The sequence below is a fragment of the Stegodyphus dumicola genome, chromosome 8 (genome assembly GCF_044657685.1).
Source record: "Stegodyphus dumicola isolate Sdum_Otavi_A_Nest chromosome 8, ASM4465768v1".
NCBI lineage: Eukaryota > Metazoa > Arthropoda > Arachnida > Araneae > Eresidae > Stegodyphus > Stegodyphus dumicola.
In genome coordinates this window covers 133,877,552-133,904,082 of record NC_140775.1, presented here as the reverse complement: position 1 = coordinate 133,904,082, position 26,531 = coordinate 133,877,552, and the positions used below count along the sequence as shown (strand labels likewise).

At 33.4% G+C, this 26,531-nt stretch overlaps 1 long non-coding RNA gene across 1 annotated transcript; it reads right to left on the bottom strand.

Moving 5' to 3' along the window:
- Nucleotides 1–947: 947 nt before the first annotated feature.
- Nucleotides 948–18,431, bottom strand: LOC118202512 (uncharacterized). Its single transcript, XR_004760404.2, has 3 exons — nucleotides 18,189–18,431; nucleotides 5,853–5,965; nucleotides 948–1,533 (listed from the first exon to the last, which is right to left on the bottom strand). It is a non-coding gene; the product is annotated as an uncharacterized LOC118202512 (long non-coding RNA).
- Between the last annotated feature and the right edge of the window lie 8,100 nt (nucleotides 18,432–26,531).

Below are 26,531 nucleotides of genomic sequence, written 5' to 3'. Positions count from 1 at the left end.
CAAAATCAAAAATTCTTATTCAAAGAAAAGATGACGTAAATAAAAATTACTCATGATAAATGACTCAAAAGTGAATATTTATATTCAGGGAAATTCATATCGAGTAAAATTTAGTCCAATTTTAAATTTCTACATAAATTTAAGAACGGATGCTTTGTAATGTAGTTTGTTCATCTTTAACATAAATGTGTATTACACACTCACACACACCATATATATATATTATAATTAGCATAAAAATGATAATGCTTGTCTTAACTACGCATACCATAAATTATACAAAAGCTGCCCAATTACTTGTATAGATTTAAATAATTTGTATAGAATAAAAAAGGTTTTTGCTTTTTGTTTGTAGCAATTTAAAAAGGGATATAAGAGTAAAAAATAACGGATGTTCACTTTCATTTGTGCACGATTATATAATCAGTTTGTACACTATTAGATACAAATTATTTAACTTGTAAGGTATTTCTCCCTCCCTCTTAGCGTGTCTTCGTGGTGTAGTGGTTCTGCACGCTGGGCCGGTATTCCAGAAGTCCATGGTTTGATTCCCGGCGAAGGCGATTGCTCATTTTTATCTTGGCCTGCTTCCAAAAAATTTCTAATGTTTCTACAAACTAAGCGAAAACTGAATATATATTTCTTAATCCAAGTCCGTTGAGATGATTTAATTTCATATGAATACTCCCTGACCGAAGAGTGTTGTTTCAAGACACTTATTTCTTCAATTTTTGATACGCTTACGGGTGCAGCTAATAGGCATTTAATTTGTGATGAAATGGCACTAAATATTCTTTTAATGTCATTTTATCAAAGAGAAAAGTCATCAAAGTGTATATTTAGAAGTCAAACAACAAATTTCGGCGTGTTTTTGTGTCTTAATTATAGGAGCATCAAAGTGTATTTTACTTGAATGAAAGAAATCAGTGACTAATATATTGATTGATACTTTTTCTTTATTCGACAGTTTTGAAATCATATTGTGTTTATTTACAAAAGCATTTTTTCTTTCAATAGAACATGTACAGTCTGTGAGAAGAATAGCAATCATCTAGACGCAAAATGTATCTAATGCATTGAAAAAGAACTTGAATTAATTATGTTCTTGTTGATAAATTTGAATATATTTATTATTAGGCTACAACTTTTTAATTTAATGTATCTGTAAATGTTGCATTCACAAGGGTTAAAATTTACCACATAAAATTAAATATGTAAATTAAATTGAACAATACTTCTGAATTATTTTCTATTAAGCAACCACAGTAAAAATAGTAGTATTGCGTATTCATTGCAGAGACAATTTCTTGCCTTCGATTATCTGAATATAAATAGTGAAATTTAAAGTACTACATGAGAATCTCTATTAATAGCTTTTAGTTTGTTTTCAAATAGGCTTCCATGATCTATTTTCCTTTATTCAAAACATTTTAATCAAAAGTGTGAGACTAATTTCATAAAATGTGATATGAGTTAGATGAAACTCTTTAATTAAGCTTTGGATTCCATCATCGTATAACCAGTTTTCAATACCTGTAAGAAAAAGATATATATTAATATACGATATATAATAAACTGAAACTGTGTCAAAATATATAATAAAACTGATATTTAATGAAAATCATTTAACTGAATATCGAGAATATGAATTATACTGCAAATTAAATAATTATCACTCGACAGTATTCACTATTATATTTTTTAAATTATTATTTAACTTTATAACAATAATCTTTTCCTGCATCGCCTATTATTACAATACGCAGTGATATAGATCTCTCGGAAGAAAATTCTGACAGGAACAGATACATGCCAGTATCAAATTTTAAATTAAGCAAAACATCAACCTTACTTTGGCATAGATCTTGAATAAAATTATCGATTTAGAAAACGGTCAGGTACAGATCTCTCTTCTTCAAGAGCAAAGAAATTCTAAATTTTGAAAAATGATGTAAGAAATGGAAGCATTAATCCGAAAAAAAGAACAGCCTCGTTTCTTATTCATAAATACAAACAACTCGATCGACTGTACGCTTTCTGTTAATTAACCAATTTTTATTAGTTGAACCTTTACTGTAACTGGTTCTTTCTGTAGTCCTCCCCAGAATAAAAATTAATTGTTGTGTATTTAGGCAAAAGGTTTGAATTTTTTAGACCTAGAGCTTTTGGCAGCCCGCCTTAAAGTACGTCCTTTCACCAGCTCTGCCAAAGTGTATTACCGCTGCAGACATTTAGCTAGACGATAGATATGCATTGTTAAATAATTGAACAAACCACCTTAGTAGACCACTTGTGTAGTCCTCGACTTCGTTACCTATTGGAGATTCACTTGTGGTATTTAAAATACGATCAAGTGCTGGAGTTTGGTTTTGTAGCATAAGTGGTGCTTTAAAGAGTTAACAATAGAGTATTTAAACTTTACAGTTGTTATCATACTGCTGCTCCTTTGCTGCTATAGACAAAAGTCTATAATAACAATATATTCAATAATAATAATAACAGTAAATAACGGCAGTGTTAAATTACTACGTAAATATAGTTTTACATGAATTATTTAATTAAAAAATTACCACAGTTAGAGCATAACTTACATACATAATGCATACATTACATATATAACAGTAACAGCATACACAGTTACAGAATAAGCTAATGCAAATACAAATAGAAACGAACATGTATTATAACATTTTTAATAAATTTTTCTATTTAGCATTAGAATCGTTTTCAGATCTATTCATATGTTATGTAACAAATGATTTCGTTATTTTGAATTTGTAGTTTCAGTATTCAGAAATAAATATTTCAGAATTTGTATTCTAACTACAGGTGATCTTTGAGGGAATTAGCCGAGGTAAGCTCCTTTTCCTTGTCGAAAATCTATATATATATCAAACCACATGAAGTTTTTTCTACTTCAGAGGCTAATTGGCTAACTATTAAGCACTTTTGTAACCGACAACAGGAATAAATAGCTAATTCATACTGTAAAATCTCTCTTACCGGCTTTTTAAGTATTGTTTCTGCCACCTAACTTAACAAGCCTTTCTCTAGATAAAAAAGGCAAACCGCAGATCCTTTCTTTTTCGTCGATATGTGAACTTTGAAGGAATAGTGCATGAATTTCAGAAATAATTCGCGTTGGAAAACGCCATATTTATTTTTCGTGAAAAAGCTTTCGTAGCTATTGGCCTATGATACGCTGTGGCCTATGATATCCTATGATCACATTCGTAGATAAAGAATCGAGTGACGAAGATTCTCTTGGTTTTAAAATAGTCTAGATCCTTTGTACGACGTCTTTTGTTTAGTTATATGTTTGGAGAAGATTAATTACAGAGCTACAAGCATAGAAATGCATAAAAATAGATATAAATAGTAAAATACGTGATGAAATGGGAAAACGTACAAATGTAAAATGTTTAAGATAAAAATAAGAAAATAAAATAAAGAAAGAGAAGCAGTATTTAAATTAAAGCACAAATGGCCAATAAACATACAGATACGTCTCGTAGAAGTGCTAATGTGCATAATTTCATTAGCTACTGCTGTGAAAAAGATTTTATAGCATAAGAAATATGTTTAACAAAATATATAAAATAAAATAAAATTGCTTAAATCAAAGAAAAAACAAATGAGAAAACGACTCTAACCCTATAAAACTCCAGAATTCTTGTAATAAATAAAAAATTAATAAAAAACTGTGAAAGATCAATATATAATCATTTTAAAAATTAGGTTTAAAAATTGTCAAGGTGGAACAGCATGTCTATTATTATCTTCCGAAGCAGGAAAGTGATGCCCTCCTCAGATTTCGACTTCCAAGGTCCGGAATTGGTAGCTTTCTAAAATGTCTAGCAAAAAGTTTGCGTTTTGCAACTGCGTTTGCATCTTCAAAGGTAACAATGAGGGACTGGTCCAAGTCTTGAGCTCCTTTTGTCAGGGCATCAGTAAACTCGTTTCCCTCGATGGCCACGCGCGCAGGGATACATTGAAGAGTGCAGGTATTTTTATTTGATCGAAAAGAAAATTTATTTCTTGAGTTAATCTTGTTTCTTTATGACAGATGGCTTCGAGTGCTGATTTTGAGTCTGAGAATACCACCAGTCCATCCGTTGAAACATCAAAACTACCTAAGACGTAGAAAGTAAAGGCTTCCTTGATTGTAATTTATTCACTGGTGAAGTTTGAGGCTGTTTGGCCTCTGAGACATTTGAAAGATATAATTTCTCATAGGCCAAATAGCTCACAGGCCCTGTGAGAAGTTCTCTATAATCAGTTTTTTTCACCAGAAGGGTGGACAAGACCAGCATCACCTCTATGAAAAGTATTATCAAAGGAACCGTCTGTAAATACAAGCATTTTATTTTTTGGAACGAATAAGTTGATTGTATTAACTCCCTTTTGGCATAACATCCGAGTGGGTTCTCTCTTTGAACACGGTTCTAATAAGTTGAGACGAATCCTAGTATTGGCAGATGTTTTTTGGGGGAAAAGAAGGTTCCTGAAGAATATCTAGAGAGCAATGTTCAAGGGAAAAAACTTTTCTGATATCTCTGTAGTAATGGAGAGCTGATGATCTGTGAAGTCTTGTTGTTAAAAATCTATATTTTTTAATTAAAAAATATTGAAACTCTATATTTTTGTTAATTTCAGAAAATGTTTGAATGATGAAATGAAGCATGAGGAAATTTTATTAACAAAAAATGTTGTGAAAGATTTTAGTAACCGCAGCAATTAACTTACCCGTTTTTGGTTTTAATGAGGTTTCAATAAATGTTTTATCCAATACCTGTTTGAGTCTTTAATGAAATTTGCGGAGATGAAATGACAAATATTTTTAAGTATTTTTTCAAGAGAAATAGAAACTTTAAGATAATTTTTGTCGCAATGAATACAGTGAAAGTGTTGATGTACTGATTAACGCATGCTTTGATGCTATACATAATAAATATAAATAAAAAAATTCTATTGTTATCGACGGCTCTTGCATTAAGATGAAATTTAAAATTTGCAATCTTTTTGGAGTAAATGATTTCAGCGGTGTGCTAGTTCGAAGTCTTCATCGTTAGCCCCTTTTATTGCATTCTAAGTATATCAGTTTGAGGTCGAACAATACCTTTTTTTGAAATCGCGAACCATTGTTTAGAACGCCTGTGCTCTGTAAGGTAAATGAGATAAAAAAGAACACAATGTTGCGAATAAATATGTAAACAAGAAAAATATCATTCATGCCACTCTGTTTGCTTACAATATTTATTTCGTATGGTTGCTACAAGATTCGTTTCTGTGTCTAAAAACATGATGCGTGCATGGTTGGTCACTACTAAATTATACATAACGCGTTGTTAGTTATGCTATGTATACTGTTGTTATGCTATGTATACTGTTGTTATGTTATATATATATATATATATATATATATATATATCTGTATAATTTCTTACAATACACAAGACAGACCATTATATATGCTTATCTTTAACTTTTATGACATATTCAGCAATCGTTTTAATTTTTCGGTATTTCTAAGTTACGAATGTAGCAACAAGTGCAACAGCACAAGGTTTACAACATGTACTACACTTCAAGTTGCAACGAGTATAAGTACAATAGTACAAGTTACTTGTTACGTATTGCTTGTTAGTTGTAGCTTGTACTTGTTGTACGGTTTACAACTTGTACTATTATACTAGGTGAAAATTTCGCATAAGATTTACAATATATTTGTCGAAAAAAGTGTATCGCTCATAAGTAGAAAGGCGTAATTCAAAAACCATGTTGTTAGTGATCGTAGTATAAATTATCTAAAATAAATATAAAATTGACATTATTTTTTCCAAATTTCATACCTTATATTTAAGAGCAAATTCCTTATCGTTTCAGATCTTCATATTGGTATTCATAATCACGCAGCAAGTTGTAAGGATATTCATCTCTATAATTCGAATTTCTTCTTTCAGAACTAGGAGAAAAAGAATAAACGAAAGCTGTTACAAATGGGTAATTTTATTGCACATCAACAGATTTAAATATTTATAATTCACTATATTTGAAGAAAAATTATGATAGGACCTCTACTGAAAAATATACAGACATTTACAAAAGCGTTTTATTGTCCTTTTTATATATTCAAATTATTAATCAAATACTTCAAACTAAAATAGTAGATATAATATTTTTATTGTTTGAACTGAACAAATATTCATTAAGGTAATTATAGAACGTATAGCGATTCATGAAGCAAGGGTTAAATAACTACTGATAACGAAAATCTCTTATTTTGTGCATGATAACGCTGTAAACATACATATTTTATTCACTCGAAAGTTATAATGCGTTTTATGTAGGAGTTGTCACAAACTAATTACTTCAGATTTCCATAACAACATCAAATGTTATCCCATGTTGATATTTAAGAGAGTAATTTCGATTGAATAGTATCATTTTATAGAATTTTGTGATTACTTTCGAAAAAAAGTTCCGTTTTCGAATTTTAACCTAATTATATTATTTCAATTCGTTCACGTTCAAAACATTGAATTTTCATTCACGGACTGCGTTTTTCGTTCAATCAATTAGTTCGAAGACATTATTTAACTGCAGCGTTTGTAAATATAATCTGTCACTAAAGCTGTAAATTTGCAGGTAAAAAAGTGACAAGAAATTACGATATGAATAAACATAAATAAAAATAAATTAATAAAATAAGTAATAGTAACAAAAAAATCTGAAAGCTTTTAGATTTTATATTACGCCCAAAGGGACTTTTTTTTAACGTCTTGTGTGCTACCTTTATTTATTAAATATGGTTTAAGTTCCATATACTAAATATGGTTATTTATGGTTTACGGTTTTCGCACTTAAACCATAAAATTCAATTAAACAGCAATATCGCAAAATATTTAAAGAAGTGTTGATTTTTCCGATAATAATCCTATGTGCTGTATCTGACTTCGAATCTAAAATTTTCTGAAGAACACAAAAACCTTGTCTAAAACTTAAAGGTTTATTTAACTGGAACTTCAACACTGATGAAAACTTAACATCACAAACAAAAACTTAACATCTTGGGTGGAAAACTTCAAAGTGCTTTAAAGTAACAGCTATGCCGGCACGGTGAAGAACACTTTCCCTTAAAAGACAGAATCCATCTAGCCCTTTCGGCGTATATCTCCATTTCGCTGAATTCAGACATCCGCTCCTACGTGTTTTAGACTTAAACAGCCAGGCTGGAACTGGAATAGGACTGGATCAGGACCGGAACTGGACTGGAACAAGACGGGAACCGGAACAGGACTGGATCCGCAACAAGACGGGAACCGGAACAGGGCGGAAACCGGAATCTCTCATCCCCTGGCTTCTCCCCGGGCAGGTCTATTCTGGCTCGAACTAAAAGGAACTGCGGTGCCACTAAGGAAAGCACCTCCTTTTATTGCCGGCGGTTGCCGTTACTGCAGGCGACTATGCAAATATTTAACATCCTTCCACCTAAGGGAAAAAAAAAAAAAAAAAAAAAAAGAAAAAAAAAAAAGAAAAAAAAAAAGTGAACTTTCACATCAAAGTAAAACAATACCAAAGAGCCTTAATATGCCAGTCTGTCCGGCGTAGTTACAGTTCTACCAGATCGTGTTACAGGCCTGACAGATTTATCATCTATGTTGAGTTTAAGTTCAGACAAAGAATCTTGTTTTTCATTCTGCAGCTTCACGAGTACATCATTTTGCGCTACCTCTAAAGGATACAGAGTTCGAACTGCTCTAAGCAAAATTCCATTTCGGGTCTTTACTCTTGCAAGGCGATTTATTCCATCAGGTCCTGGAAGTAGTTCTATGACACGACCAAGTTGCCAAAAAAGTCTTTTGTCACTACTACCGATCAAAACAATATCATCTAATTTAATAGTAACTTTCCTTTCAGCTCTTCTATGCGAAACCTTGAGAATTCCCAAATATTCTTTACGAAATCTATTTTTAAATGCTTCTCGTACAGTTTGAATATACTGAAATCTTCTTTGTAAATTACTTGATTTAATACCGTATTTTATATCCCGCAAACTACTAGTTCTAATTTCTTTTAAAAAGTCGGCAGGAGTTAAAGCTTTAAATTCAGGATCGGAAGGAATTACTGTCAAAGGTCGGTCATTAAGAATCGCTTCACAGTCACACAGTATCGTGTACATTTCTTCATAATTTAAACAAGCATGTTTAAGAACTTTTTTAAGGACTTGCTTCATCATTCCGATCAGACGTTCCCACCAACCACCCCACCATGGAGCACCAGGGGGAATAACAGGACTGGACTGGAACAAGACGGGAACCGGAACAGGACATGTTATCCGCTCATTGGCTGCCTGCCGATTAATTTGTTCAAAATCTATTAATTTAAATGCATTTGAAGCTCCTACAAAATTAGTTCCATTATCACTGTACACAGTTGTGGGTTTACCTCTTCGTGACACGAACCGATGAAAAGCCTGAAGAAACACTTCTGTAGATAGAGAAGTCAACAACTCCAAATGGACCGCTCTATAAACGGCGCATGTAAAAACACAAATCCATGCCTTTTCTTTGTTTCTCAACAATAAAGGACTACAAAGGACAACAATAAAGGACTACCCGTTACCTGAAATACTGCTGAATCATTTACTGGCTCTATTGGCGGTGGGGCTGATATGTGGTCAACAGGTGCAGCAGAATATCTCTTGCAAGTAATGCATTTACTCAAAACAGAACGCACCGTTCTTCTGCCAGATAACAACCAAAACCTTTCCCTTAAGGTATTCAGTATATATTGTACACCTGCATGTCCTTTCTTTTTATGTTCTTCCATAATTAAATTCCTAACTAATGGATGTTCTCCTGGTAATATTATAGGTGTTCTAAACTCTAACGTGTCATCTCTTCGAAACGCACCAGTTTTAATTCTTACAATTCCCGCATCATAAAATGGACTAAGAGTTCGTAAGCGTGCGTCTTCTATATCCTGAAACGATTCCGATTGAATCAAGCGAATAACAACCTTTTCTGCAAAATCAATTTCATCAACAGTGAGTTCACCTTTCCTTTTTTTCTTATTTCTGCAATTAAAGAAAAATCGTTGAATCCAACCAACAACTCTAACTGTTTTTCGATAGCTAGAAAATCGCTCACTCAAACTAAACCTTTCAGTAGACACTAGAGATGAAACCACTGCCTTTTTTTTTCTCGCTGGCTATTTCCGCTTCATCAGTTATAAATTCGACACTCGGCCAATTTTCTTGCGATTTTAAAAGCCAGCTCGGACCCTTCCACCATTTTGACCGGGAGAGTTGGCGAACTGAACACCCTCTACTTGGAAGATCTGCAGGGTTAAGGTGACCAGGTATATGCCTCCAATCCTCCACACGTGTCAAAAGCCTTATTTCCTGTACTCTATTTTCCACAAATGTGCCCCATGGTTCTTCGCTTTTTATCCATGCAAGGACAGTAGTTGAATCTGTCCAGAAAAATGTACTTCTGGCCTCAAAGTCTTTTAGAACGTCTGCAGCAAGACGAGATGCAATAGTTGCTGCTAACAATTCTAATCTTACAATAGTCGTTTCCTTTTTACCACAAGGGGAAACTCTAGACCTAGCCTGAAGCAACTGGACTTTAACTGATTCAGGTTCTTCTACACGAATAAAAACTACTGCCGCATACGCTGCTTGACTGGCGTCACAGAAAACATGGATTGAACACTGTTTTGGCTGATATCGTATCCACCTTGGAATTTTAATGTTTTTCAAAAGAGAAATGTCTTTTACCCATTTCAAAAATTTACTTTTAATTTCGGTGTTAACTTCTTCGTCCCATTTTACTTTTGTTTCCCATGTACGCTGTAATAACATCTTAGGTAATATAAGGACTGGACATGTTATACCGATGGGATCAAATACTTTATGGGCTATTGCCAAAATACTTCTTTTCGTAACTTTCTCGAAACAAAGATTTTGTAAATTAGCAACATTTATTTGAAGAGTATCGCCTTGTCTTTCCCATAACAAACCTAATACATTCGCAATAGATTCTGTTTCTAAACTACAGTCGGTATATTCCCAACCCCGTAATTCAAATTTTCGTTCTGCCATAACATCTGAAGATACTTTCATGAAGCGCTGTAATTCATCTTCACTTCCGACACTTGTTACACAGTTATCAACATAGAAACTATTCATTAATTTAACAATAATGTTGGAAGAATATTTTTCATCTGCATCATTTTTCTCCAAAATTAAATTTAAATGATATTGAATAACAGCTCCAAGTAAAAATGGACTACTAGTTACACCAAATACGAAATGACGAAAATGCTTCAAGCCATCTTCACCCTTTATCCAAAGAAATCGGAGGAAGTTTCTGTCACTAGAATTCAGGCCAATTTGTAGAAAGGCCTTACGAATATCAGAAATCACACCTAGTTTTTCTTGGCAAAATCTATTTAAGATTGTAGGAATAAATGAAATAAGGTTTAATCCCTTTTCAAGACAATCGTTGAGACTCGGAGAACCCTTTACTTTAGACGAAGCGTCAAATACTGGCCGTAACTTCGTAGTACTATGTTCCTTAACAACATGTCTATGTGGCAAATAATGATGGGGTAAATCTAATTAATTTACGAGTACTTCCTCTATTATGCCCTCTTTGAGCCATTCTTGGAATATATTTTCATACTCTTGGCGAAGATTATCTATTTCAAGTTGCCTAATCGTACCGTGCAACCTTTTAAGCGATAACTCAAAATTATCCGACAGGGAAGGGTGCCCTTCCAACCAAGGCAAAGACACTACAAAGCGGTCATCTTCTATTTTTACAGTATCAAGAAAATGTTGCCTGGTAGCCTCATACAATTCCAATTTAGTCTTTTGTTCGGATGGGTCCGTAATACCAAGCGAGTCGAGGGTCCATAAATCAGAAATACAAGCCTCTTTATTCAACATTGAAGTAACTAAGAATGTTGAACCTTCACTATTCAACTCCCCGGTTTTTCCCATAACCGTCCATCCTAACTTTGTCTCAATAGCTATAAGACCGTTTGAAATTTGTTTACGATTCCCCGTTAATAATCGTCCTGCAACATCGGCTCCTATTAAAATTTCTATAGGTCCTTCTAAACGATCTGTTAAACTTATTCCACAGTCAGCAAGCTCTTTAAGCCATATTCCTTATCCAATAGAAGGTATACTATTACAAATAACAGGCTGACTTAACGCATCAAAATTACAACTGTACGAGCCAGACGTACTAGATAAATGAATTTTGTAAACTTTATGTTCACACAAACTGGTCGTTGTACTTTTTGTTCACACAAACTGGTCGCCAAATAATGCGTGGCTAAGGTATTCCTTTACCGTATACCTGTAACCCATATCTTGAGCTGCGCTTTGCAGAATATATGACCTTTGAGAACCAGTATCAATTATAGCTCGAGCCGAACGAGATTTTTTATCTCCTTTAATTATTACTCTTATTGTTTGCAGCAAAACTTTAGGAGACCTTGAAGAAATGTTGGCGAGCGTTTCAGCCTGATTTGGAGGCTGTTCCGTTGCCCTTGTCTCACCCATTTGTGAATGGCCCTTACATAGAAAAATATGATGCCTTTTGCCGCATGTAAAACAAACTGTTTTTAATCTACACCTCCTGACAGAATGTCCAGATTTCAGACACAGATAACAAGAGCGTGTCCTTTGGACCAAAACTTCTCTTTCCGATAACGATAAGTTACGCGCCTGAAAACATTCCGCAGAACCATGATTTATACTGGAACAAAATATGCAGCCTTTTCTAGCTTCATTAGAAGAAGTAAACAGTTCAGCTGCCGTAGGTTTTAAGCGAGGTTCTCTTATCTTTAAACCCGAATTCCCTTTCTTATTACCGTGAGCCAATCGATCGAAAACATTGAAAGATTTAGCTGCTAAAGAAATTCTTTCCTCACTTTCAACTTCACCGCGCAAGAAACATAAAAGGCGCTCAAGGTCAGATTCCCTTTCTCTTAACTCGGCGTTTTCGCCGGTTAAACTTTCTGATCCTTTACGCGAAAACCTAAGTCTCTCCCACGTTTTTAAGACTTCATTCGGCAATGCTGATTCTACCAATGGATATAATATCGCGCAATATTTGCCTCTATTTATTCCCAATATCTCCAAGGCTCTTAGATTAGATTCGAGTTCATCGTATAGTTTCCGCAAAGAGTGTGTACCTTGTTTTTGAATAACAAGGGTTAGCAAATCACGAATATAAATCTCCGTTAGTAATTCTTTGTTACCAAAACGCGTCTGCAATGCTTCGACTGCGCTCTTGTAACTATCGCCAGTTGGCGGAAAGCTTTTAACTATTTCCTCTGCAGGAGAATTCTTCTCCATAGCCTGTGCTAAATAAGCAAATTTATCATTATTATCTAATGTAGGATCTTTATCAATCTTTTGGAATTGCCCCCAAAATCCTAGCCATTTCTTCACGTTGCCGTCAAACATAGGCAATTTAATCTTCGGATAATGTAACATTTTATTCTGAATAAAGGACGGATCAATTAAAGTTACATTCGGGGTTCCAGAAGTAAGATCTTTTACTTTACTTTCCAGAAGTCTCCACCTATCAAAATAGAATTCAGATTCCTCTATTTCCTTAATAAGTAAAGTTTCATCTGTAATTTCTTTAAACATTAATTCTCGTATTTTCATTTCAGTATCAAACAAAACTTTAGCTTTCTCGGAAATAACTTTTATTTTAATTAATTTTTCTTCCTGATTAAATTTAGTTTCTTCATTGTCAAATTCATTACAAGCTTTACTGAATAGTCTTCTATATTGAGTTCTTGCTAATTTTAAAGCTTCCATGATTCAAAAATAAAAAAGTCGCTTACCTTGCAGACAATATCCTGTCGCTTGATGCCAAATGTTGATTTTTCCGATAATAATCCTATGTGCTGTATCTGACTTCGAATCTAAAATTTTCTGAAGAACACAAAAACCTTGTCTAAAACTTAAAGGTTTATTTAACTGGAACTTCAACACTGATGAAAACTTAACATCACAAACAAAAATTTAACATCTTGGGTGGAAAACTTCAAAGTGCTTTAAAGTAACAGCTATGCCGGTACGGTGAAGAACACTTTCCCTTAAAAGACAGAATCCATCTAGCCCTTTCGGCGTATATCTCCATTTCGCTGAATTCAGACATCCGCTCCTACGTGTTTTAGACTTAAACAGCCAGGCTGGAACTGGAATAGGACTGGATCAGGACCGGAACTGGACTGGATCCGCAACAAGACGGGAACCGGAACAGGGCGGAAACCGGAATCTCTCATCCCCTGGCTTCTCCCCGGGCAGGTCTATTCTGGCTCGAACTAAAAGGAACTGCGGTGCCACTAAGGAAAGCACCTCCTTTTATTGCCGGCGGTTGCCGTTACTACAGGCGACTATGCAAATATTTAACAGAAGTATATCTTTAGAATTTTAGATACTCAGTCTCTCGCGCTGGAGATGAAAATGTCTTTTTTTTCGAACAGTGTTGCCATTGCTCTCTTCGAAATCGTTGAGTTTTTTAATCAAAAATTCGTTAGAGGTTTATAAAATATGAAATATATAATAAAACAAATTCCAAATATGATCTTCCAGATGACCATATTCGAGTGGAAGACTGCGTTATTCAAATTGATGCCTGTATAAGTACCGTTGTTTTATCACAGTGCAAGAGACATACCTGCATTTATGCAGATTCTCCAGTATTTAATTTCTTTAAATAGGGTGATAATATCTGATGGTAACAATTTGAAAAGTGATTCAGGCTTTTAAAGTTTTTGACGCAAAATGCCGAAACGAAATTAATACCCCTTCTGTGCTAACGCCTTTTATGCTAAAAATAAATAAAGCTAAATATAATAAAATAAGTATTGCAGGAAAACTTCATTTTAGAGTTATACTAATTCATTAAAAACAATTTCTTATTTTTGCATTTAGTGAGTGTTTCAGAAGCTTGTCAGACCCGAAATATATTGAAAGGACAGGATTGTTTTCACAGAACTATATATGTAAAATAAAAAAATCTATATGAAGAAAAGTCTTTTATTTTCGAGCTTAATTATTATGGTAACGAGGTGACGAGATCGTTCACTTTCATTACAATTTAAAACAGAATTCGATAATGTGCCTTTCTGCTAGTCTATCACTTTTAGCTTTATTCAAAAGAAAACAGTCGCTACAAAAGCAAATTTTATTTAATATAGAACTGATTCATATTTCTGCTATGCAGTATTTATTTGTTGATAGTAGAGTAATTAAGAATGTTATTTGCATTTTTAATTTCAAAATTTGACAATAAAGATGAACAAATAACTTAACTCCTTTTACATGATAATTATATCCAGATTCTTTTTCTCATTGTTATGAAAGGGCCTAAATTAATAGTTATACCTAAATTTTCTACCGTTTAAATAAACGGAAGCTTTCAGTAACCGAAATAAGCGCCTCAAAATCTGAATTCTGCAGGATTTCATAGGATTGTGAAATTACATAAAATAATTGCGAATAAGTGGAAATCGAAATGTTAAACAAGCAAATAAAACAGAAATAAAATTTAAAATTTTTAAACGTTTCGTAAATAAAATATTTTAACTCGAATTCTGAGAACTGAATATATTGTTTGAGCAATCTTCATGACTTGGAAACCATTAACTTAATGTAATGACGAGTAAAAATGCATATAGATAGACAGTATAATTATCTATTTATTTTTCTGTCTTTAAAAGTTAGAAAAATTAACTTTGTATAAGCGTTTTCAAGCTAAGGAATAAAATAATAATTCCTTAATAAAAAATAAAATATTCTGAAATAACAAGCGATTTCAAGGAAAAGAATATTTCATATGTGAATTTTGTAATCTGGTTCGTTTCATTAAAATTTCGTAACAAATTGGTTGATGATGTATAAAATTGAAATGGGTATTGCTTCAGGAAACGAGTTTAATTAAGTCTTGATATTGTTGAGGAAAAATCCTTGCAATCTTGTCAAGCGTCTTCTTATAGTGTAGCTAGCGTCTTCTTAAAATATAGCTTCAAAATCTATATTACAGTTCAGCAATAGACATTCATTTGCTAATTGGACAATTGATGCTTCATAAGCAAATTAAGCAAAACCTAAGATTGAATCTTATTTGCATCATCAGTGATGATAAGCCTGTATGATAATAATACATTGTAAGAAGAAGTAATAAAGAAATAAAATTTTCGAATCGGATTGAAGCCAAAATCTTCCTACTGTGGCCTAATCTGCTTATGTGTTAATTTTTCAAATTGATGGTTTTAGGATTTCTGATTTCTCTTTTGTCGACTGGTTGAAACAATAAAACTAGATTTTTTTTGTGTCTTTGATTCTTATAAGTGAAAATGTTAAAGAAAATGTCGAAAATATCTGGTTTAACGAAAGTCTACTGCCACCGAAAATATCGTCTGCGCAAACAGTTAGCTTTGCTGTGTTTACTCATATTGTATTGTGTCAAACGAATTTTGTCATATGAAAGAAAGAGACTTGCTTTAGAACACTGTATTGTGAAATTTGTAAAAACATATCGTTATCATTAAGTAAAATGTGTCTGAAATGGAACTATCACGCTACCAGATTATAGTCATCATTTACTTTCAGTTCTGTTGAAAAACGTCAGGTAAATAATGTCACGAAATCCATGTGTACAGCTTTAGGTAGTAGTAGTAGTAGTAGCAGTAACGGAGGACGTGGGCACCATCCCTCCACCGTTAAGGTTAACCGGTAATAGCACCACATCCGCCCTTATCTAGAGTTGACCATTTGGAGCCACTGGGGGTCTCGCACAGAGCGCTTAGACCGTCTCGTTTCCAGTGCTGCTGATCAATCCGCCGTCAAGGGTGCACTCTCAGCCAGTTGCCCAGGCCCAGTATTCATTGATTCTAATCAAACAATACATGGCCATACAAGGGCTTATCGCTGTTCTAGCGTAGTAATACATATCAAAACTTACATTAAAATACTTGAGTTTGATATATACATAAGGATACATATGATACGGTTACATTGAAATGTGTGCATTACCGAATTAAGTCCTGAGTTGCTGTCGTGATTACCTGCTAAATTCATACATAACAGGCATGGTATGTATCCCAGTGTCACAAACCTAAATTAAGTGTGGTACGTTGAACAAATTTACACATAAATGCATACAGTGCTTGTCATTAAATAATAATACTATGGACATATCAGTGTTGTGGGTTGTATTTGTGAATACCATTACTGTACATATAATATTTACATAGAAGTAACCTACTAATTTCATGCGTAACAGTTGTGCGAATTTAAGTATCATACAGTTGAACAAATTTACACATAATAATGCATACAGGACTTGTCGTTAAATAATTTAAATATAATCAATGCTCTAGGATGTAATCATGAATACCATTAAAGTACACAGAGTATTTACATAATAGCTTGTAGAGACATTAGGTATATATTTTTGGTAGCAAGAAAGATGAAAATTAGCAACCGCCTTCGCCGGGAATCGAACTACGGACTTCTGGAATAACGGCCCAGCGTACAGAACCACTACACCACGAAGGACGCTAGGAAAGAGAGAGAAATACCTTATAAGCTTTAGGTACTAATATTGTAACCCTATGACACTGTGATGCTTTGGTACCGAAAGTTAAAAAAAAACTATAAAATTCAAGAAGCAGAGCACTCTGGCCGGCTTACTGGTATTAATGAGGCTCGCCTGCCAGAACTTGAAGAAGAAAATCAATATGCAACCACTCGAGAGTTAGACGTTAGTGCCATGTTCATTAATCCCGCTATGCATCCCATAAACTTGACGTACAAGTTCAATTGCTGGGTGCCGTATGAGCTGACTCAAACGGATAAGGATGGGCGTGTTCTCCGGACTGCACTAATTTACTCGAATATACATTCAAGGACAACATTATGGACCAAATTGTCACGTGTGATGAAAAGTGGATTTACTTCAAAAACACAGGCCGAAAAAGAGTGTGTCTGTTCTGTGCCCGGTGAGTCCGTCAGCAGAGTCTCAAAGTGCAATTTGACTAACCAAAATATCATGCTTTGTATCTGGTGGGATTGCCGTGGTATTATCCGCAAAGAGTACCTTGAAAAAAGTAAAACCCTCGACAGTAAGGTGTACAGCGAGATGCTAATCTGTGTTGATGCTGCTAACAAGGAAAAACGTTAAAACGAAATCTGGCCCAAAAAGGTAATGCAAGACCACATGTGTCTGCATTCATCGGCTGGATTCTTTACGGACTCGAATGAAATTTTTGCCACACGCATCATAAAACCCAAACATTGCTCCTTCAGAGACTGCTACCTTTTTTTCACACATGCAACTATCTCTTCCTGGTTTTATCTTGCATTCTGCACAGGAGGTCCGAAATAAGGTTGATTTGTTTTTGAACTCGCGGACACCAAGTTTCTGGCCGAAGGCTTTGAAAAACTAGCAAGCGGTTCGCAGAAAATTACAGATTTGGGTGGTGATTACTACACCCACTAAAGGTACTGCTTTCATGTTGTCTTTTCTAGCTTTATTAAGAACGTTTTTTGGCGGAAAACATTTGTTCAACCAGTTATATTAAAACTGCATGCTATTTACATGCAGAATGAAAGGAAAACCATTATTCGCTATTATTGTATTTATAGAAACAAACCTTCTGGGTACTATTTTAGATAATAATGGCAATATAATTCAAAGGATTGTTTAATTATTTAATTTAGCATTTAGTTTGTCAGTCCGCTAGTAAATTAAAATTTCTATCTAATTTAGATTTTGAATAGCATAACCCTAGAGAAGTTGCATTCAACATCAGTGCTTCATGGACAACATTTGGAAGACTTTTGATCTAGAGCAATAAAACTGACTATTATTTTTAACTTATGATCAAATTTATATAATTACCATCAAACTGGAAATTAATAGAAAGCAATTATAAAAACAAGTCAGAAATAAACTGGGAACATGGAAATAGTTTCAAAGATTTAACGAAACAGAAACTCGGAATTTCCTCGCATGAATTTTGAGTCTATTCTTGCTTATAAATATCCACAGAAATATGTAATTAGATATTATAAACAGCAAAGATAGTAAGTATCAAGTAAAATGGTTAGCCTACTACTTTGTAATTCACTAAAGACTTACTTGCGACTGGCAAAAATCTCGTGACGGCAATGACATGGAATTCTTGAAGTTCTCTTGGAGAGTTTAATAATGGTGTATATAGTGCGATTTCCACAATATTGCGAACAATAATCTTCGTTTTCCGACGTTGAACACAACAAAGCAAGAGAAAACAGCAGAATGCAAAAAGTCAAATTCCACATTGTAAGAAAGTATAGAAATAAGCTACCAAGAAGCAGAACACATCGACGATTGTTTGTAATACAAGACTTTGGGGGAGTATTTATACTGAAAGAGGAGTGAACATGTTTATATAATTTAGAGAATCCTACTCTTGGCATTTTTCTTTTACAAAGTAAATTATTTCCATTTTTATTTATACTTTGTTTCATAATACTTCATCAAATGAGGAAATATTTATGGACTCTGTATTTCATCTCAATTAACAAATTTTGAATGCATGGATAAATAATTGCTTTGCATATTAATTTTACAGACAGAATTATATAAGTTGGTTTGGTGAATTTATAGCTGATTTATTGGAGCTTGATATTACGAATACGGACGGTGCTTTGGGGAATTATGAATAGTATAATATGCATGCGTTTTGGTGTTATTACGAATGGTTTTAAATCGAATAAAAACGATTTATACCATACTATAAGGAAATTATGGAGCTGAGATAAATTTCGAAAATCAAAAATACGAGTTGGCCACGCTTTCGTCGAACTGCTCCTGAAAAAACCTAAGATTCTCTGTTGGTATGTTACTCAATCTATTTTATGAATTGAAGTAGAAAATACTGCTCCCATTAATAATGAAGAATATTTCGATCCGCATGGGATGATGAAACGTATCTAGAATGAAATTATTCCTTTTTCACATGATAGCATTGAAAGAATACCATCCACATGACTCACGTTGAGATCAGAGGAATTTGTAGAAACTTAGCCAACATAATTCTCCTTGAATTGAAATTTAAAGCAATTTATTTTCGTCCAGCACGAAACGTATGGAATAGAACTTCAAAGTTTTTAACTAAATGTGACCGTCTATCGATACATTAGAAAATCTCAATAATTAATTAAATTTCCTTTTATTAGCGAACCGAATACTCAGTTACTCAAATACATCCTTCTGTGGATATTTGGTTTACTCTCAATTACTTTATTTAGAAAAATATTATAATGTTAAAATACCTGTATTAAACCAAAATAAAATATTAAACATAATATTTTGGAAAATATAAAGCAATTGAACTATATAGTTTGACTCAACTCAAAAGCCATTTTTATTTCGACTAAAAACAAGGATACAAGGCGTTTCACTTAAGACTGAATGTATAATTTCATTTGTTTTTATAATCAGATAATTTGAACAATTGAAATTTTAGATACATAGAAATCTGGATATTAAATATTCCACTGTATTTCCCCTCCCATGGTAGAAATATTGTATAAAAGCTTATGGTGTAATAAAAATAACATTTTAAACATGTCGTTTTATAGTTCTGTAAAAATATATATAAAACATTTTGTAAAGGCTAAGGAAAACTATTATTCTGTAGCAAAGCTAGTAAGGAAAACTATTATTCTGTAGCAAAGCTAGTAAGTAAAACTATTATTCTGTAGCAAAGCTAGTACGGAAAACTATTATTCTGTAGCAAAGCACTTAATACAAGTACGCATGTTTAGAAACATCTTCTATTAAATACACTAGTGTTATAAAATTCATGAAAATCTGTTAGTTAGATATTTTGTAAATTAATTATTCAATTAAATTTATTAGAAACCGTATCATGGGATTAAATTTAAAAAATAAATTAATGATCTTATGCAAAGTGAAATGGCAAAGTTCTGAGAACTGTCTGTTTGCGCAGCTGCAAGTATGCTTGATGAAATGAAGTACTGATAGTACGAAGTACTTGATGAAGTACTGATTTTAACATTATAAAACAATATTCCTCGTATTCCTTAAATTGCTATTCTCGATAAGGAGCCAGGGTGGTAAATATCCTGGTAGCATTAACTACGCTTCGTACATAAAAAAGAGAATTGTTCTATAGCTTCCGGGTTCTGCTGGGCCCTTTGATGAAATTTAACTTGCATTTTTTATGTCTCAAAAGTGCGACTTAGGCTATATGTTAGATTTATATATAGTTTTGTTTTAACATACGTATTCTGATACAAAATCAGACTGTAAAGACATACCTATTTTTTTCCATATTTTATTTATACGACTCAAGTTATGCCACATTGCCAAGGTTTCGAAATATCGCACGAGGAGTTTTTAAAAAGTTAGCTCTCAAAATTTTATCTTTTCAATGTTAATTGAATTTGGTATATATTTATTAATATCTCTCTTTTATTAAACTTAATTAATTTCTTTTTTCATAATTCGAAATTTAGGGTCAATACAAATCAAATTCGCAGCTATTTTCTGATTTTGTTTTCTAAATTTGTATTTTTTAGTAATTTTTATAAATTTTTCGAAAAAATTGTTAAATTATAGCCTATTAAATTTTTACCATTACCTTAATATAGATGTATTTCTAGGCATACCTACAAGAAATTAAATGTTTTCTATTTAAAATTTTCCAAGATGTATGTAAATTTATGTAATGGTGGGTTCTGAAATTTGATATATTTGCTATAAGCGATAATAACGCCAAATGTACTTCATGCACTTTGTTAAAATTATTTGAAAGAATGAACGTTGCACCTTCTTTTTCGCTCGTGCACAATGAAAAAAGAGCAAAGGAAAATAGTTTGCTGTGACTTAAGATTTTCTCCATTATTGGAGCAGATGGAAAATGTGCTCCGAGATAAATTTTTAAATTTCTCGGTAAGTTTCTGGCTAAATTTAAAAAAAAAATATTATTTGGGTGTAATTTAAGTTGTAGAATCGAAATATGGAAACAAACTGGCATGCCATTTTAGAAAACGTCCGAGGTTGTGTCAAAATACCTATGTTAGAACAATGTTTAAATCTAATATATATTAATATATATAGGATATTAGATTGGTAGTAAATATAGGATAGAGGATATTAAGATCTAATATATAAGAAAAGAGCTTGAATAATTTCCTCACTTTGTGGCAATAAATTTCAACACACTAAAAATAGTTATAAATTTTTATTTTATCGCAAGCTTAAAAGCGCAGTTTTTTTTTTCAATTTGTACTCATATGTATTTAATAAGTAACCAATATTATATTATTTAATTGCATTTCAAGAAATTTACGTTAAATTAAAAATCCTTATCATTTAATAATAAACAAGAAGCATATTCAATGCACAGTAGTCACTTGAAGATTGAATTTTAATGGAGTTAACATTTTCAATTCACTCAAAGTTGTCAAATAATTAATTTTTAAAAACCTTTGATGAAAAACATAGTGTTACGAAATGTCCAGGCGCGGTGAGATAGTTTCCGCGCAAAGCAGCTTTAGGGTTGCCATAAAAGGACAAGGGAAGGCAGAGTTGCCACATTTCGCGAGAAATGGCCCATTTGGCGACATTTGGCGCAAAAATTGGCGATATGCCATGGACGGATGTAGAACTTTCTGGAACGAATTCTTACCGGCTTAGCCCAGAATGCTCTCGAACACAAGCCGAAAGCTATATAAACCCTGCTGGTCCGCAGTCAGTTAGTGAGTGTGTGTCTCTCATCGAGAGTGTGTCTCGTCTACCGAGTCAATCCCTGAGGAGTCGATCCCCCGAGTTGATAGCCTAGCAGTGAGTGCCGAGTGGGTCGTCGAGTTCACCGAAGGAGTCTCTTAGTGTATCGCGGTCAGTGCATCGTCGAGAGAGCGTGTTGAGCTCCGCGAACGACTGAACCGAAGAATCGGGAGCCGTGCCCTGTGTGTCGTCTCGTGGAGAGTCCTTTGTAGCGTGGAGAGTCCGAGAGTACGTGGAGTTCCGAGAACGACCGAGCAGAATCGGGTGCTGTACTCTGGTATTTTGCAGTGAAGCTGTTTCCACCGTGATAGCCTGATAACCGGAAGGCTGTGTCGCTGATCGTGTCAGCGTGTTTATAGTAGTTCATCGACGACTGTAAAACGTGTTTTGGAGCTGTCCTGACAATATTGGTAAATGAAGTGTGTTTCGATACTGCATCAAGTGTCGTCATTATTCACTCCAAATCCACAGGAACCTCGTACAAACGTGAAGAAGAAAATAACGTAACAATATGTATTTCAAAAGTTGCATATTCGAGGAAAAGACAGAACAGAATTCATTTTAAAAATTGTTATGAAGCAACTTGATTTAAAGGAAAGTTAAATAACACTTCTGTCTGTTTGAATTCTGTGAATGAAAATTATTTTTGTTGTAACAGACGTTTGGAAAACTAGGTAAACAAAAAGCCTGGTAATAAAGGATCCCTTCGCTTTCTAGTGTCCTACACGGTAAGAAAGAAATACTTCCGTTATATTAACATATCCGAGGACCAGGTGAATAGGAAGATACATTGCTTTGAAAGAAAAGGCTTCCTTTTACTTGAATTTTTTAAAGAAAAGATAAAATTAGGGGATTCTCAAATACTGTATTTACTCGCGTTTATATCCTCTTAACTTTTTAGCATACGTTTCTGAGAATGTTTTATGTGTGAATGTAATTCTTCTTCTCTTCACAGCGTTTAGAAAGAGAACTCTCTTAAATTTTAGAATGGATTTGACTAAATAGTTATTGTTTTCATCTAGCTAATTGATCTGCCCGTATATTTCGAGTGCCTGGGCTATAACTAATGAAGCAATAATTTTGTAGAGCTTCAAGAAAATAAGAATATCTAACGATCTTTGATGGTTCTGAATTTCATTCATGTAAGAAGACAGACTAAACGATGTCGAAGGCAATGACAAGGCGATGATGGGGACAAAATTCAGGCTTAATGCTAGGTAATCTTATTGGAACATAGATTTCTTTTAAGTACATAATATTTAGACATTTAGCAGTTGTTTATCCATGAATATTTTCCATTTGTTATATTTTTACTGAAACAATAACCTTCGGAAGTTAAACTATTCGTATGATTTTCTCCTCTTCATTTTCGTACAGTAAAATTAAAAATCTGATGTGTACACCACATGACTTCCTTGCACGGAATATTAAATTATACGCATTTTTTCTTACATTTCATTTAATTTATTGTATTGAATTAAATATACTTCGTTGATAGCGCATAAACCACAATAGAATAAATGCACACTTTAAAATTCACTATATTTGTTTACCATATCGACACTCGCTAGGTTCAATTAACAGCATTATATTTCGTTCATATTATAACTCAGAATGCACAAAATTTATATCATTTGAAGAATTATCTAATCGTTGCTACATTTTCTATTCAAATACTATAATAAATCTAGAATGATGTATAAAAGGAATTAAGCAAATATAACAAAAAAGAAACAGTTTATCACAGACAAGTATTTCTCATTCAAATTAATTCAGTTTTCACTTCGCGAAAATCTTAACCACTTGTTTCCTCTAATAAATTGCAGAATGGATTAAGCATGATTTAATTCGCAACAATAAATGATGACGTTATCTTTGTTGTTGCGAAGCTTAGTTTCTCTAGATTGGCAAAAATCCGTTATTCTGCCAAGTTTCAAATGTAAATAAACATGGCCGCCATCGCGAAAAATATTAAGCTTAGCCGCACTTAAACAACATTTAAATTAAAATCGTAAAAACAACCTTGTATTTAGCGTAAGTATATTGAAACACTCAATCGATTTCGAGGGCAGCTAAAGGTCCCTCCTCATCAGGAGAAAGAAATACCTAGAAAGAAGAAAAATAAAATAAAGGGGAATCTCAGAAACACGTGGTCCTTATCAGCACTGCACTCGGCACGTGGTTATAATCACGTGCAGTGCTGATAATAAAAATACGCAATTTACAAACATATAAGAGTAAAGAAACTGAGATCACTGAGCCGGGTAACAGAGTCGATATATATACTTTTGGTGCTGCCGATTGCAACCAGAATACGAGGTGCATATCTACATAGTATAGCAGTCTTATATACAAAATTTCAACGTTCGGAGTTGTTTTTAAGTTATGCTAGATACGTACGTACATATGTTCGTACAGACGCCACGGAAAATTCTCTTTAGAATTCATTTTAAAGCAGTTTTATAATTTTTTTGGAGGAAAGAGTCTTTTAGTCTGTCCTTACGTACAGCTGTCACGCAAAACCATCGTTAAATTGCATGTTAATACAATATTCAAAATGAATATTTTCATTGAAATATGCTGCCTGAAACGTTTCGCGATTAGAATACTTCCTTTTTACTTCGTACAAAGAAGTAAAAAAAGGGGTATTGTGTAAGTATGGTATGTAGAAAAATAAATTTACTGTAGGAGGTTTAAACAGGTGATAGCTCTGAGAAAAACTTTTCTTTATTAAGTACGAAGCCATTTTGTTATGGAATTACCTTTGGGCTGAGCATGAAATGAAATATAGATAGACTGTCTGCTAGGCTTATTATTTCTTAGGAGTCATTCTGCCTCACGAACTTTGTCTTTAGTGCGGAGGAGAATAAAATTATGAAATTTGTCTTTCTTCGGGCCAAGTAAGATGAAAATACTGTGCATAATTTTAATAGCGGTGTGCTTGCAATTGGTTATGAAAAATGTGGTGCACCTTACATTTAACCAGTGTGAGATATAAGATTATGCGAGGCGTTTTTTGTGTCAGAATTAAGTTTTAATTAATAATTAGGGAAAAAGTTAAGGAAGAAAGATCTTGGCAAAAGGAAGAGGAGTGGGACAGAGAAAGGAGCGATGTGAGAGGAAGGAAAAGTTTAAGTGAGGAGTTTTGAGGAAGTGTAGAAAAATGAAGAAGAAATAAACAAAAATGTGTAAGATAGAAGAAATACAAACGGTAGACTGATATAAAAGCGTGTAAGTTATAGAGGATAGAGCCGTCGTATCTCTGTCCCCCATTATTTACACACTTATTGCTGAGATGAACTGCAAAATAGGCGAGATATAGGAAAACGTACTGAATATGGTTCGGCCTTGTGTATAATGGCTGAATTTAATTATTTAATACACACTCAAGACTTTTCCAGGTGTTTAAAAGAACAGGAGGGAAAAGCGCTGATGCAGACTACGTTTATTAACAAAAGCAGGGAAAAATTAATGCGCGACGTATCCCCCCCAAAAAAAATGATGATCAGCTGAAGTGAATAGTTACTAAATGTGCGCTGAAATGCTGTTCGAGACTGTTATTTAGGGTATAGTGACGAGAAAGAAAGCGAAAAACGCCAAATCCCAGTCTTTATAAGACGTTGAGTTTAGTTTCCGATTACGGGTTGAAAGTATAATGATCTTTGTAATATTCAGGATTTGTTTCCTTCGAATACCACTCTCCGGGGGACTACATTTCGACCACTTTTGGAACTGATAAACTTTGCTGTGTTTTGACGTAGGGAACTATCTGATTAGTGTGCTGTTTTCGTATGCTACCAATCAGGATTATTTCTCGATCGGAACTGCGATCTCATAACCAAGAATTTTAAATGTAGCTATAAAGTACTTGTTGAAGATTGCCTATATAAATATTCCTCAGCTCCTATTAGCATTAAATGAATGTGTAATCATTAAAGACGAATTCTCATTTAGACTAGGCAATTCCTTTTATGTGTCTATTACGATTTCACATAGTTCATCCTGTCTTCATTGGTATGCCGTGTATTGGACTTAACCTTATTTCAAGAATTTTATGTCTTGCTTTATAGTGACCTATGTTTTATGCAAAACCTAAATAAATATTAAAAATGAATATTTGCAAATTTTACGCTTATGTTCTTTATCTGTTTACGGCTTAAGAATTCAGAATTGTTTTATCTCTTTAAAACTTAAGGGTTTACAAAACGTTTTTCTATATAGCAGAAAATTTCTTTTTTCTATAGGTTTGTTTTCTTGTCTTCTTTTTCTATGTGTCTGTTTGTATTTAACTCGAATGTTAAATACATTTTGCCATTTATACAAGCTTTGAAAATAAATATTTTAAACTATTTTTACTTTACATTTTATTTTACATGAGCTTTTAATTTATTTACAATACTTTACATTTTTTGTATTTTATTTATTTAACTTTAAAAAACTGAAAATATAGTGAAGTTATAAGGTATTTCTCCCGCCTTCCTAGCGTGCCTTTGTGGTGTAGTGGTTCTGCAAACTGGGCCGGTATTCCAGAGGTCCGCGGTTCGATGCCCGGTGAAAACGTTTGCTCATTTTTCACCTTTCCTGCTTCCAATTAACCTAATGATTCTACAAAATTACTCCTCATATTGATAAAGGAAAGCAAGTTCTTTATTAAAATCTCTGAGTTGATACATGAGTTTTTAT